Raw genomic sequence first — 14,148 nt, 5'->3', positions numbered from 1 at the left:
GTGCAGTCTGTACTACAAATCAAAGTCAAGAAACTTTGGCCACCTAGCAAGTTGGAGTTAATCAAAGGAGTCTGACCAGGTGTTACTCTCTTACTCATGAGGTTTCTTCCCCCAAGGCTTTCAGAGTGAAATCTAAAGCCAGCAGCTTGAAGTTGCAGCACAACTTGTATTTTATTAGGCTCAGGATCAAACTCATTCCATGAACCTGAAACCTCAAACTTCAGGGAGTGTTTTGACAAGTGAAACCCCCATGATGGAAAAAAGTATCCCAAACAGTCTTTCCATAGATCAGCACTGCAACTTTATCTGGCAGCCACAAGATGGCATTTGTATAGACAGATTCAGGAGAGGCAGCACACTGATTATTACCTGGAAAGATCTCAAGCAATGTTATAAACGCAGTGTTGCAAATTCTCACAATTTTATCATGAGTCTTGAGGTAAGTTGTTGGTGGTGGTTTTTTCAACTCCCATCCCCTGAAGTCAAGTGGTTTTGTGAGTATCTTTCTTTCTTGTAAATTCTAGCCCATATTGTGTGATGCTGTATGATTGAATATGACCATTTATATAATTGACATTGCCACTGTTACACAATTGCAACAAATCTTGTACTAAGTATGTCATGGAAGGTGTCAATGGAAAAGTTCTGAATTTCTAAGTGTGATTACCCTGTTTATGCATGAATCATCGTTGTATCGGAAGTTATGAAAATTGGCAATATCCTGGTATCTTACACGTGTGTTGTATTCCTGGGTGACACCCACCAGATAGAATTTACATTAGGGCCAGATAGCTATGTGTTGATAGCCCATTAAGGCCTCTCAACTCACAATGGGCCATTAAAATTATCCATCCTGCCCAGTAAACCTTTCCTGTGGATGCCTCAGAAAGAATATGGGCAATGGCTGCCTCTGTGAGTCATCAAAGCATATAAGGGCATGTGATATGCTCATGTGACCCTAGACTCCATCTTGGGCCAGTAATTTTCCATGAACCTGGGCTGTGGGCTTTGTTTGGGACAGTAAAATTCCATGCACATGGGGAGAGGCTATAAAAAGGCACCTGAGACATCTACATTTTTTCTTCATTTGCTGCTTCTTTTCTCTGGACTGTATTTCCAACAAGGAAGCTTTGAACCAGGACTGATGACTCCCAGTCTGTTTGGGTAGTTCCAGAGAGACTTTTGCAAGCTTTCAGTTTCTTCCATAACTGCTTCAAACCTGGTACAAGGACTTCGCAATCACTTGTATGTATAGGTCTATTAACCATTTATAACTCTCTTCTTTTATTTTATTATTAAACCTTTAGTGTTTAGTTACTAAAGGATTGGCATCAGCATGATTATTGGGTATGATCTGAGTTATATATTGACCTGGCTATGTGGCTGATCTCTTGGGTTTGGAAGGACTTTATATATGATGAAATTGGTTTTCAGTAACCACTCATCATAAAATTCAGTGTCTGGGTGGTGAGCCAAGGGCTGGAATGCCTAAGGAGATCATGTTTTTGGCTTGTTGGTAACCAATGTGGTGCTACAGAAGTTCACTTTGTTACTGGCTTAGTAGAGTCTAATGATAGAATCTCCACCAGTTTGGGGCGAGTATGCCCCATTTCTCAGCAGTCTGTCCTGAATTTGGCATCCCCAGCTGTGACTCACTGGGGCATGGTGGCTCACGGTTTCAGAGAAAAGCTTGAAACTGTGACCCAAATGCACCCTAAAGGCTCAGAAATCAGAAGGCAAATTAAAAGAGAGCCTACGTTTTTGTTTATAAATCTTTTGATTTTTTTTTAAGCAAATCTCATGCTGTTTGAATGCCCCAGGTTGACAATATTGTAACTCTGATCATACCCTCCAATTCCCTATATATAAAATCTTCATATACATACACAGTGATATATAACACAGTCACCCAACCCCATCACATAAACTAATCCAAGATACCGTACTTCTCCAACAAAGGGAGAGGCAGTTGTTTCTATTTTTGAATACTTGGGAGGTGTTCAGATCCTATGCTGATGGTGGCTATATAAGCACCTTCATGGTACTTTGGGCTAAAGCTATTTCTTGCTGAAACTAACTGACTTTTGCCCCAAATTCTACTGCCTAAACAGAATACCAGTACAGCTGCCCTGAATCCAGAGGCTTGCAGTGCAGTTGCATGGGGAAGGTTTGGCATCCAGATTTCTTAGGAAACTGTGTTGAAAATTCTCATCTGTCAGAGCCCCTCTGGTAGACTTAGTTGTTAGAGCGCTACTGCTGTGTAGAGTCAAATAAAGCTATGACAGATCCATCCCACTCTACAAGTTTCACTCAGCTTTCACAAAGCACCAGAAGATGGAAACAGTGCCCGCTAATCCAGTAACCCCCTTGGGAGCTGCCACCCGATGTGCAAAGACTACCCCTGCTTCTGTTTTCCCTGCCAGCTCAGGACTCCAGTACCCTGTCTTGCTGAGCCAGACACTCCCGTCTGGCTCCAGACACAGACCCAGGGTCTGAATCACTTGTCCCAAAGCTGCAAGTTTACCTGAAAACAGCTCGCAGTAGCGTGCTTGTCTTTAGCACTCAGATGCCCAACTCCCAATGGGGTCTAAACCCAGATAAGTCCGTTTTACCCTGCATAAAGCTTATGCAGGGCAAACTCATAAATTGTTCGCCCTCTATAACACTGATAGAGAGATATGCACAGTTGTTTGCTCCCCCAGGTATTAATACATACTCTGAGTGAATTACTAAATAAAAAGTGATTTTATTAAATACAGACAGTAGGATTTAAGTGGTTCAAAGTAGTAACAGACAGAACAAAGTAAGTCACCAAGCAAAATAAAATAAAATGTGCAGATCTATGCCTAATCAAACTGAATACAGATAATTTCCTCACCAGTTCCAGAATGCTTCAGTAAGTTTTTCTCAGACTGGACATCTTCCAGGCCTGGGCACAATCCTTTCCCCTGGTACAGCTCTTGTTGCAGCTCAGGTGGTAGCTAGGGGATTCTTCATGATGGCTTCTCTCCCTCTCTGTTCTCTTCCCCCCTTTATATATCTTTTGCATAAGGCGGGAACTCTTTGTCTCTCTGGGTTTCCACCCCCCCTCACTGGAAAAGCACCAGGTTAAAGATGGATTCCAGTTCAGGTGACATGATCACATGTCACTGCAAGACTTCATTACTCACTTGCCAGCACACACATATACAGGAAGACTCACAGGTAAATACAGCCATCTGCAGACAATGGGAGTCATCAAGATTCCAAACCATCATTAATGGTCCACACTTTACACAATTACAATAGGCCCTCAGAGTTACATTTTATATTTCTAGTTTTAGATACAAGAGTGGTACATTTATACAAATCAGATGATCACACTCAGTAGATTATAAGCTTTGTAATGATACCTTACAAGAGACCTTTTGCATGAGGCATATCCCAGTTACTTACATTCACTTATTACCATATTTTCTCTAAAACTATCTCAGTTACATTATATTGACTTATTATCAAGTTTTTATAAAACCATATAGACTGCACAACGTCACAAATCCCCTTACAATATCGGGCAGCCTTATGATCTCTGGTAGCACACTAAAGCACAAAGAGGGCTTCACAGTGGTGGCTGGCAGTCAATGGCCCAGGGAAATTATGCTACTGCATTGATACTCTGATAACAATTTTGCTGATGATGGGTGAGCCAGAATAAAAAACTGCTTCCTCCTCAGAAGATCTAATTAGTTCTGCAGGGCTAAAGGGAGCACAGTTTAGCCTGAACTTACCTGAAACAGTAAAGTAGCCTTTCACAACCTGCAGGGAGGGAAACCCGGTTTGTTTGGAAAGCCACAGAGCAATGGGAGATATACAAAACAGCATGTCCCTTTTCAGAGGACAACTGCCCCCAGCAATGTTAATAGCTGGGTCTGAAATGCAATGACGTGAATCATCTGAATCAAGGTGTTATTTACTACTTCTAAGCACCTTCCATCTGAAGATCTCAATGTAATTTTGCAAATGCTAATGAACCTCCACAGCTCCCTATGGGGTAGTTAAATACCCACAATTTACAAATGGGGAAACAGACATAAAGAGAGGAGGTGACTTTCCCACTGGCAGATTCAGGAACCCAATTCAGGAGTCGTATCGCTCACTTCAGTGCTCTAATATCTGTAAAAAAAAAAAAAAAGGAGTCCTTGTGGCACCTTAGAGACTAACAAATTTATTTGGGCATAAGCTTTTGTGGGCTAGAACCCACTTCGTCAGATGTATGAAGTAAAAGATAGAGGAGCAGGTATAAATACATGAAAGGATGTGGGTTGCTTTACCAAGTGTGAGGTCAGTCTAATGAGATAAATCAATTAACAGCAGGATACCAAGGGAGGAGAAATAACTTTTGAAGTGGTAAGAGAGTGGCCCATTACAGACAGTTGACAAGAAATATCTGTGCCACGCTTCCTTTCAACACAATAAACAAGTAAAACATAAAGGTTGAAGCTCGGATCCCAAACAATGGCCAGGTCTACACTACAGACCTATATCGGTATAACTACATCGCTCAGGACCTGCCCTAAATTCGTTTTTAAACTAAGCTAAATTCAACTGGTGCAACTCGTGTGTGTAGGCAAGCCCACAAACTTGCATCACATTAACCCACAAACTTGCATCACATTAACCCAATTAGTTTAAATAAAATACCACCTTTAATTAAAATGGTGTGTGTTCGTGTGGGGAACGAGGCCTAAATCCTGGAGAAAATACATGCACAGGGACCAAATGCTGACTGCATTGGTTTTACTGGTAAATCATTCACCTGGCCTCCAGAAGATGTGTGCTTAAAAGAACAAGTTCTAAAAATTAATTTGTTTCACCTGTTTTGTTTTTGTAAATTTTGTATTGATTTTTTGCTGTGCGTGTCTCTGTCACCCTCTCCCCTTTCCTTACAGCCTAACTGCTCCAATTTGGATTTCCTGCCTTGCTGATATCTGAGAAAAGCCCCTTAAGAGGCAATGTGATCTAGTGGATAGAGCTCTAGATTAGGACTGGGGAGACCAGGGTTCTTTTCCTGACCTGTTTTGTGACTGTGGGCAAGTCACGTCTCTCCTCCGTGCCTCCGTTTCCCCACCTAGAAATAGAGCTAATGATGCTGACCTCCTTTGTAAAGCTCTTTGAAATCTACTTATGAAGAGATAAGTATAAGTATTGTATCATATCATTAAGATTATAGCTATGTATTATTATTATTATACCCCACCTCAACAGCCACCCAGCCTTGGAGCACAGAAGTCTCACTACATTGTCCTTTCTTTGCCAGCTGCTGGTGAGCCAGGCCCAGGCCCATATTTCTCAATATGCCAAGGCCCAGATTTGGGACATAGTGTGTGACAAAGTCATAAATATTATTCACAGAGGAAATATGAATGTTGTGAGACTAATTCCCTCAGCTATAATCTCTCTATAACCTCAGAGTCCTGATTCTTTATTTCTGATGTAACTAATAGAGCTGTTTAAAAAAAAATTGTCAAAACATTTTGTTTTGTTTTGTTTACCAACATGTACATTTCTGCAGAGAATTTCATTGCAATTTTCAGTGTTGGTATTTAAGAAAAAACATTTTGTTTTGCTTTTCAATAAAAGCCTTCTGTCTTTGTTTTCTGAAAACAAAAAATGCTTACCGACAACTAAAATATTTTACTGGATTTTTTTTTGAAAACTGAATCTTTCTTCAGTTAAAAAAAAAAAAAACTGCATGTGGGAACTTTGGGGAAAAAACCAAATATTTGACAACATTTCCAATGGAAAAATAACTGGCATTTGTGACCAGCTCTAGTAAATAACATTCAAGAGGAGAAGTGAGAAAACACCAAATTTGGGTGGAATGCAGGTAACTTTGGGACTAAAATGAGTGAAGTCCCTAAAAATGAGGGACACTTCAGAGTTATATGTCCATTTCACATCTTAAATAACTTTGCTCATGTGCTGTCATCTTTACTAGAGTAGTCATATGCACAGCCTTCTGGGCTTCAGGCACTCTGAATTATAAAAATCTAAGCTTGTCTAGGACAGGTAACTTTGGTTTCCTGTTCTTCAACATCAGCATGTAGGGTGAGTGGGAAAAGGGCTACAGGTCCAAACTACAGTACTTATTGAGGAGGAATGAGCAGAAGAGATCTAACGAGGAATCCTGACTCGTTGCTGTGTGTGTGTGCTGTGGATGAGGGGGTGAAAATGCTCTCTCTTCCTCTTTCTCTAGTGCATTTGAGCAACATAGGTAGGGCCCTACCAAATTCAGGGTCCATTTTGGTCAATTTCATAGTCATAGACATTTTTAAATGGTAAATTTCATGATTCCAGCTATTTAAATCTGAAATTTTAAGGTGTTGTAATTGTAGGGGTCCTGACCCAGAAAGGAGTTATGGAGTGGGAGGGGTCGCAAGGTTATTGTAGGGGGGGCGGGTTGTGGCACTGTTCCCCTTACTTCTGAGCTGCTGCTGGTGGTGGCGCTGCCTTCAGACCTGAGCAGCTGGAGAGCGGTGGCTGCTGGCCAGGAGCCCAGCTTCGAAGGTGGTGCCGCCGCCAGCAGAAATCCAGAAGTAAGGATGGCATGGTATGGTATTGCCACCATTACTTGTGCACTGCTGCCTGCATAGGTGGGCCCTCAGTGAGCAGCCGCCACTCTCCAGCTGCCCAGCTCTGAAGGCAGCAATGCAGAACTAAGGGTAGCATGGTATGGTATTGCCACCCATACTTTTGCACTGCTGCTGGCGGAGAGCTGCCTTCAAATCTGGGTATCCGTCCAACAGCTGCCGCTCTCTGGCCACCCAGCTCTGAAGGCAGCTCCGAAGTAAGAGTGGCAATACTATGACCCCCCCTAAAATAACCTTGTGAACCCTCTGCAATTCCCTTTTGGGTCAGGACCTCCAATTTGAGAAATGCTGGTCTCCCCCCATGAAATCTGTATAGTAAAAGCACACAAAAGACCAGATTTCATGGGGGAAGACCAGATTTCACAGTCCATGATGTGTTTTTCATGGCCGTGAATTTGGTAGGGCCCTAAACATAGGGCAAGATTTGGTCCCTGTGCAGGTTAAAGTCACATTTTTTTTTAAAGCATCCCTTTTGGTGGAAAACTCAACTTTTCAGTGTCCAATTTAAGGCCTAGTCTACAATGATGTCAGAGGGGAGGGAGGGTAGGAATCCTCAGAGTTGGGACTTGGGAGCAGACTAGTTACCAGTGGTTCATCTAGCAGTTTTAAAGAATTTTTGCCGCCCAGTGTAATATCAAGCATATTTTTAGGCAGAGTAGATTCTGATTTTTACCTCTACACATGTGTGAACTCCTAATGTATGTATTTCTCTGAATAAAAGGATTCATTGTCCATTACCATGAATGGCATTAAGAAACCACTCAGTCCTTTACTGTGTGGGTGGTTTTATTAATTTTGAGGAAGGGTTAATAGAATTGAGCATTTCCAATCTTGAGAAAAGGAGAAGAGGAGACATAGCTATCTGGATATAGGCCTGGGCCTAATAAAGAGGGGGGCGAGTCATTATTTCAGTCCTCAGTGAGGACTGAACAAGAAGTAATAAGTCCTCCCTGATGCAATGTAAACTTAACTTTACCATGAGGAAAATCTTGCTTGCTAAACCAATCGTTCAGGAGGTTGTCTAATTACATTAATTGGAGTTTTAGGACTAGAGCTGAATCTGTTGGGTTGGTTTAGGATTAGTAAAATCTGCCCTGCTGTGATGCAGGGACTAGAAGAACCACTAGATGGCACTTTTAATCCAAAGGATTTAAATGTTTTTCTTTTTTGTCAGATTTTTTTTCTCCAGTCTCTTAATATGGTATTTTAGGAATATATAATGTAGCCCTCAAATAATTGTCAACAATATACTGAGCAGCATAAAGAAAACAGTGTAGAAATGAACCATTAGATTTAGAAGAATTGCTGTAGGGGGAAAATGCTGTATATTTTGGTTTTAAAGTGTAGAGAAATTTCTTGTATAGTGACGAGTAATTTTCATCTAACTTTCTAGTGAAGGAGGAAACCCCTTTGTTATCCCCATACAGTGAATATGTTTCTGTGTCCACATCATTAATAAATACTATAGCCCATAAGATTCTATCATACCTCAGCAACTGATTCTGTGGCCGGTGGATCTGCAGCAGAAAATTGAAAAGTCTGTGGCCTATTTTTCCAGAACTTGCTAACAGTTAATAACAAAAGAGCACAGACAGAAATAATAAGGTAACGTTTTTTGCTTTACTTCTACTAAAACTTTGTCCCTTATTCCTACCCTTTGCATGATGTGACTGTCTTAGTCTGCAAGCTGTCTTGGAAGGGACCATGTCTTCCCTGTTTGGACAACACTTAGCATGTTGTGGGTGTTACTATAATGCAAATCATAATTGAACTTGTGTATCCTGTTGCTCACTGTGTTTCTGTTGTGGTAAGTGACTGTATAAAATAATGGTATTATCTTACTCAACAGGTCTTTGTGTATTCAGAGTTGTGTCTGCTAGCTTGAATGACAAAAATGAGGTTTTGCTGCATTTTAATCCTTTTAAAATTACAGGTGCCAGTGATTAGGATTCTGTTCCTTCTTGTCCATCAACAGAATTGCATTCTACATTCCAATCTAAGGCCTGGTCTCCACTAAAAAATTAGGTTGACCCCAATATGTCACTCAGGGATGTAAAAAATCCACAGCCAACCTAACTCCTGGTGTGGAGAGTGTGAGGTCAACAGAAGAATTCTTCCATCCACCTAGCTATCGCCTCTTGGGGAGCTGGATTACCTACTTCAGTGGAAGAACCCCTCTCATTAGCATAAGTAGTGTCTTCACTGAAGCGCCACAACAACGCAGCTGCAGCTGTGCCACTGTAGCATTGCAAGTGTTGACAAGCCCTAAGAATTCTTTATAAAATGACATTTGTGCAAATCTACTGCAGACAGAGGGTTTGCACAGGCATTACTGGCATGGCAATTTGACATCATGGGAATCTTTATTATTGGTGATGATGCATGAGAAGGAAAACCCAGCTTGATTCTCAGATCCCAGGCTGAATGGCATTAAGAAAAAAAAAGTACTTGTTAGCTAAGCATATTTGATACTGAGCCTTCCTAAAATACAAACATGGAACCCTCCCAACACCATTGTTATATGCATTAGTGTTAATGGGCCATTCTACCTTGAATGGTCCCTTACAATATGTGCTAACTATTTATGCTAAACAATCTGTTCCACCTTACATTTAGCTAAAAGAAGAACAGGAGTACTTGTGGCACCTTAGAGACTAACAAATTTATTAGAGCATAAGCTTTCGTGGACTACAGCCCACTTCTTCGGATGCATATACGAAGAAGTGGGCTGTAGTCCACGAAAGCTTATGCTCTAATAAATTTGTTAGTCTCTAAGGTGCCACAAGTACTCCTGTTCTTCTTTTTGCGGATACAGACTAACATGGCTGTTACTCTGAAACTTACATTTAGCTGTGATGCTGGGAGTACCTTGAGCTCTGTGTGTGGCGCCTAAGCTCCTCTCTCTCCCCAACAGTAGTTGTTCCAATAAAAAATATTACCTCACCCACCCTGTCTCTCTAATACCATTTTCAGTCATTTTTCAGAATAGAGCCTCACCTTCAAGTAGCCTTTATCGTTTTCTGCTATAAAATTAGTGCTGTGTTATTGACTGAGTAGGATTTTCATAAAAAATTGACAATGGCCTAGCTGTTTTCACTGAAATCAGTATGTGCTGCCCTTCTGTGTCATGTCTTCAGAGAATTTTCTTTTCAGTTTACTGATTTAAAAATGAATTTTTATTAACATATTGCAGTGACAATGATGTTGTCACAAAAGTGTGAGCTGAATTACAGTAAAATCTGTCTATAGTGGTAACTCGAGGGACCAAAACAAATTTCCTTAACAGAAGTGGTGTAATAAAGCTGGAGCCAAACTGTAGTCTGTTTGGATGGGCTCTTTACACAGAACATTGTCTAACAGGGGTTCTCTTTTGAACAGAATACATTGTTTGCTCACCTTCGTGCATCAGCAGAACTACCAAGTGAATTTTGATTATAGAACCTTCTCGTCTGGTGATGTGATAGCTGGGAATGATATTTTATCATGTGAAACAGAGAAAGCACAGTTACATTGTAGACCCGGAATTAGCTTGCAATGCTAACTATTCACAAGCATCATTTTACGAATTATCAGCCTAAACTGAGCTAATCTGATAGAAAAGTCAGTGGTGAATAAAAGAGACACTGTGAGAGTTTTAATTTGGTCTCCTCTCTTTCTTTAACTTTAAAAAATACCCTTGACGGAGTGTAAGTTCATAACCACATTTTAATTATAGATGTAAAAAAGAACCTAACTTACTACCATACTAATTAAAGTGTGTGTCACATGTGCCTCTGTGGTGAATTTCCCATGCTTTCCAGTGTGAATGGGAGGAAGACAAAGCAGTGCTCACTTTAAACTGGAATTTTTTCCCCACTATCTTGCAAAAAGGATTCATTGTATTTTGATTAATCCATGCTTGGTCCACCTCAAATGTTTCCATGGAGATAGGACTTTTTTTCTGGATGGCAACTGTTAGGCTCAGGAAAGTTAGCTCAGCTCCGCACAAAACCACTCAAGCTCCCAAAGAACCATTTGTTTGAAATGTAATGTGCATAAACAGAACTCCCAAATTCCTTCTCAGTATTATTGTTGTCAGTGCTAATAGAGTACTGTTTTCTTAATGATCCACAATGATGCCCTTTCACTTCTCTCAGCGAAGAGAAGAATAATCTGAATATTCTGTTCCATTGGAAGGAATCGCTTTGTCTTGGTTCAGAAATACTAGGCTCCAAAGCTACAAAAACTGAATGGTAATAGTTCTGAAGTGAGAATCTCAACTAGTCTAGGGCCAAAATATGACTGGCTCATAGACTGTTATAATTTAGTTGACATTATCCTGCTGATTGCCAGTGACCAAAAAATTGTCATTTTAGTGTCACCAAATATTTTTGTTTAAGGAAAAAAAAAATCTCTTACTTCATGCGTGTTTTGAGTGGCTCCTGAAGAGCAGAAGCCCACACTGACATTGAACATTTCACCAATATTATTTATTCATTTATTTACTTGAGTGGGCAAAAACATGCCAATCCTTTGCATGGACATTTTTGGGAAAAGTAGCGTTTCGTCAAAATTCACCACAATTTTGGTTGGTTTGTTTTGTTTTGTTTTTTAAAAAACTGATTTCTTTTTCACTTTTTCAAAAACAGTTCTTAATTTTAAAAACTTTAAGGTTTTTAGGAAGTTAGTTTTCAAAATCCCCAAAACAACTTTTTTTTTTTTTACAGAAAACTGAAAACATTGACAGAAAACAATATTATTCTGTAAAAATAATTTTGGCTTTGGTTTCCATTATGTTACTGAGAAAGGGACACATTTTAATTTTGGACAAGACGCTGTTTTTTGTCAACAAATATTTTGTTGACAAAATTTCAGCTGGCTGTATTTAACATACTTATTATTTGTGTTTCTGTAGCACTTGAGAGGTACCGTCATGAACAGAACCCCATTGTGCTAGACACTGTACAAACCAAACAAAAATATTTATATTACAGTAATGCCTAAAGGCCAATGCTTATGAAAGCCAGGAGGACATTGACTGGAAAATGTATACTAAGTTGTGCTTCATAAGAAATGTTTGTGATGATGGGGATACTGTTTGTCAAATGGAAAAAGAAAAATCACCTTGGGAAGGAAATATTTTCAAGCTTCTAAATACATACCCTGTTTCCCCGAAAATAAGACAGTGTCTTATATTAATTTTTGCTCCCAAAGATGCGCTAGGTCTTATTTTCAGGGGATGTCTTATTTTTCAGAAATGAAAAATGCCTTATTATCGGTGGATGCCTTATTATCGGGGAGGTCTTATTATCGGGGGGATGCCTTATATTACAACGAGAGGCAAAACTGTAAGTAGGCCTTATTTTCGGAGGATGTCTTATTTTCGGGGAAACAGGGTATTATGAGTAGGAAAGTGTGTGCATATAATATAAGAACAGAGAAAGTAGGAACAAGATATGGTAATATTTCTTTAATATGTTCAGAGTTACAGTCCATCCATATTTTAAATAATAATAATACTTGGTACTCTTGCTGTATACTTTAATCTTTTCTAATAGGTTCTAATGTTAGCTACTGTAATTAAATTTTATACCACATCTCTAAAGTAGGTAAGGAATATGAAGGAATCGTTTCTCTCACAACTGAGAATGTAGCTACCCAGAGTTGAAACCTTACAGCTGTTTTTAAAAGACACAGTTTAGGACTGGAATGAAGAGACAAAAGAATACCATGCAAAACTGAGATAACAGGACAAATTTAGAGAGAGAAAATATAATTACCTTAATGGAATTTGGCCAGGACTCTGGTGTTAACATCCCATCTCATCTCTCAGGAGAATTTTTGTGGAGGTTTTAGTGGCACACGTAGTCAGGAGTGGACCTGGCTGACATGTATGATTAGGTTGTCCTAGAGAGATTTGATGACCAAAGTTCATGTCTTTTGGAAGTCAGCTAGATTTTGCATTGATAGGTAGAGCTGCTTTTCTGATAAATGGAAATATTGGGCCTGTAACAGGATTCAGGGGATGGGGCCTCCATGTAAGTAATATCCTAAAAGAGTTTTCCAACACTGGGTATAAATTCCTCATGTTGCATTTCCTGCTTGCCAAATTGGGAACACTGCATTGGATCCTTTCCTTGTTGATCGTTTCTACCTCGTATTATGAGAAACGCAATCAGCAATTGAATGTTACAGGCATGAGGATAGGAAGGGATGGAAAAATGTTAGCAGCCTTTGCAACCTCTTGAAGTACATAGGAAATCATACAATCTGTGACACTACCATTTCCAGTGGAGTGGCAGCCCTAATTATATTCCAGTAGGCTATGCTAAGCATGTTAATTCTGAGAGTCTGCAGCTGTGAGATAATCAGAGAATAAATGATAGTACACTGTGAACTGAAAAGTTGCTTACACATACCATAGTACCACCTATGTTTTCTGAGTACGATGGCCAATTTCATTACTGTGGTGACATAAGTTAACTTCCAAGTTACCTAGTGAATTTTCACAAAATGTAATGCCACAAAGAACTCCATAGTAATCCTATGAAATGCAATCGCTGATTCGTTCTGACCCACACAATGTGCAATAGACAGTCCTGTGGCTGCTACAAAAGCTCAGACTCAAATGCTTTCTTAAGTCAAGTTGGTCCCAGGATATGAGAGAGACATGGTGGATGAGGTAATATCTTTTCTTGGACCAACTTCTGTTGGTGAGAGAGAAAAGCTTTTGAGCTACACAGAGCTCTTCCTGGGAAAGATACTCAGTGAAAGTCTACATTACAAAATTACATTGACCTAAGTTACGTTGCTGTACAGCCACTGCAGTAATTGAATTGTTTTTTTACACATCCACACTACAGTCCTTGTGTCGGCAATGTATGTCCTCACCAGGAGCTCTTATACCAATTTAACTACCAGTGTGGAGCATTGTGGGATGACGAGGAGTCCGGTGACGTCTTATAGACTAACAGATTTATTTGGGCATAACCTTTCATGGATAAAAAACCCCACTTCTTCAGATGCATGGAGTGAAAATTACAGATACAGGCACATCTACTAATGTGATATATGCCATCATGTACCAGCAATGCCCCTCTGCTATGTACATTGGCCAAACCGGACAGTCTCTATGTAAAAGAATAAATGGACACAAATCAGACATGAGGAATGGTAACATACAAAAGCCAATAGGAGAACACTTCAATCTCCCTAAACATTCAATAACAGATTTAAAAGTAGCCATCCTTCAACAAAAAAACCTTCAAAAACAGACTTCAAAGAGAAACTGCAGAGCTGCAATTCATTTGCAAACTTAACACCATTAATTTGGGCTTGATTAGGGACTGGGAGTGCCTGGCTCACTACAAAAGCAATTTTCTCTCTCTTAGTATTGACACCTCCTCATCAGTTAGAGGGAGTGGACCACATCCACCCTGATTGAATTGGCCTTGTCAACACTGGTTCTCCACTTGTGAGGTAACTCCCTTCTCTTCATGTGCCAGTATATTTATGCCTGTATTTGTAATTTTCACTCCAT

Source organism: Malaclemys terrapin, chromosome 1 (assembly GCF_027887155.1).
Source record: "Malaclemys terrapin pileata isolate rMalTer1 chromosome 1, rMalTer1.hap1, whole genome shotgun sequence".
NCBI lineage: Eukaryota > Metazoa > Chordata > Testudines > Emydidae > Malaclemys > Malaclemys terrapin.
The sequence above is the reverse complement of the archived record's forward strand: the minus strand, read 5'-3'. Positions refer to the sequence as shown.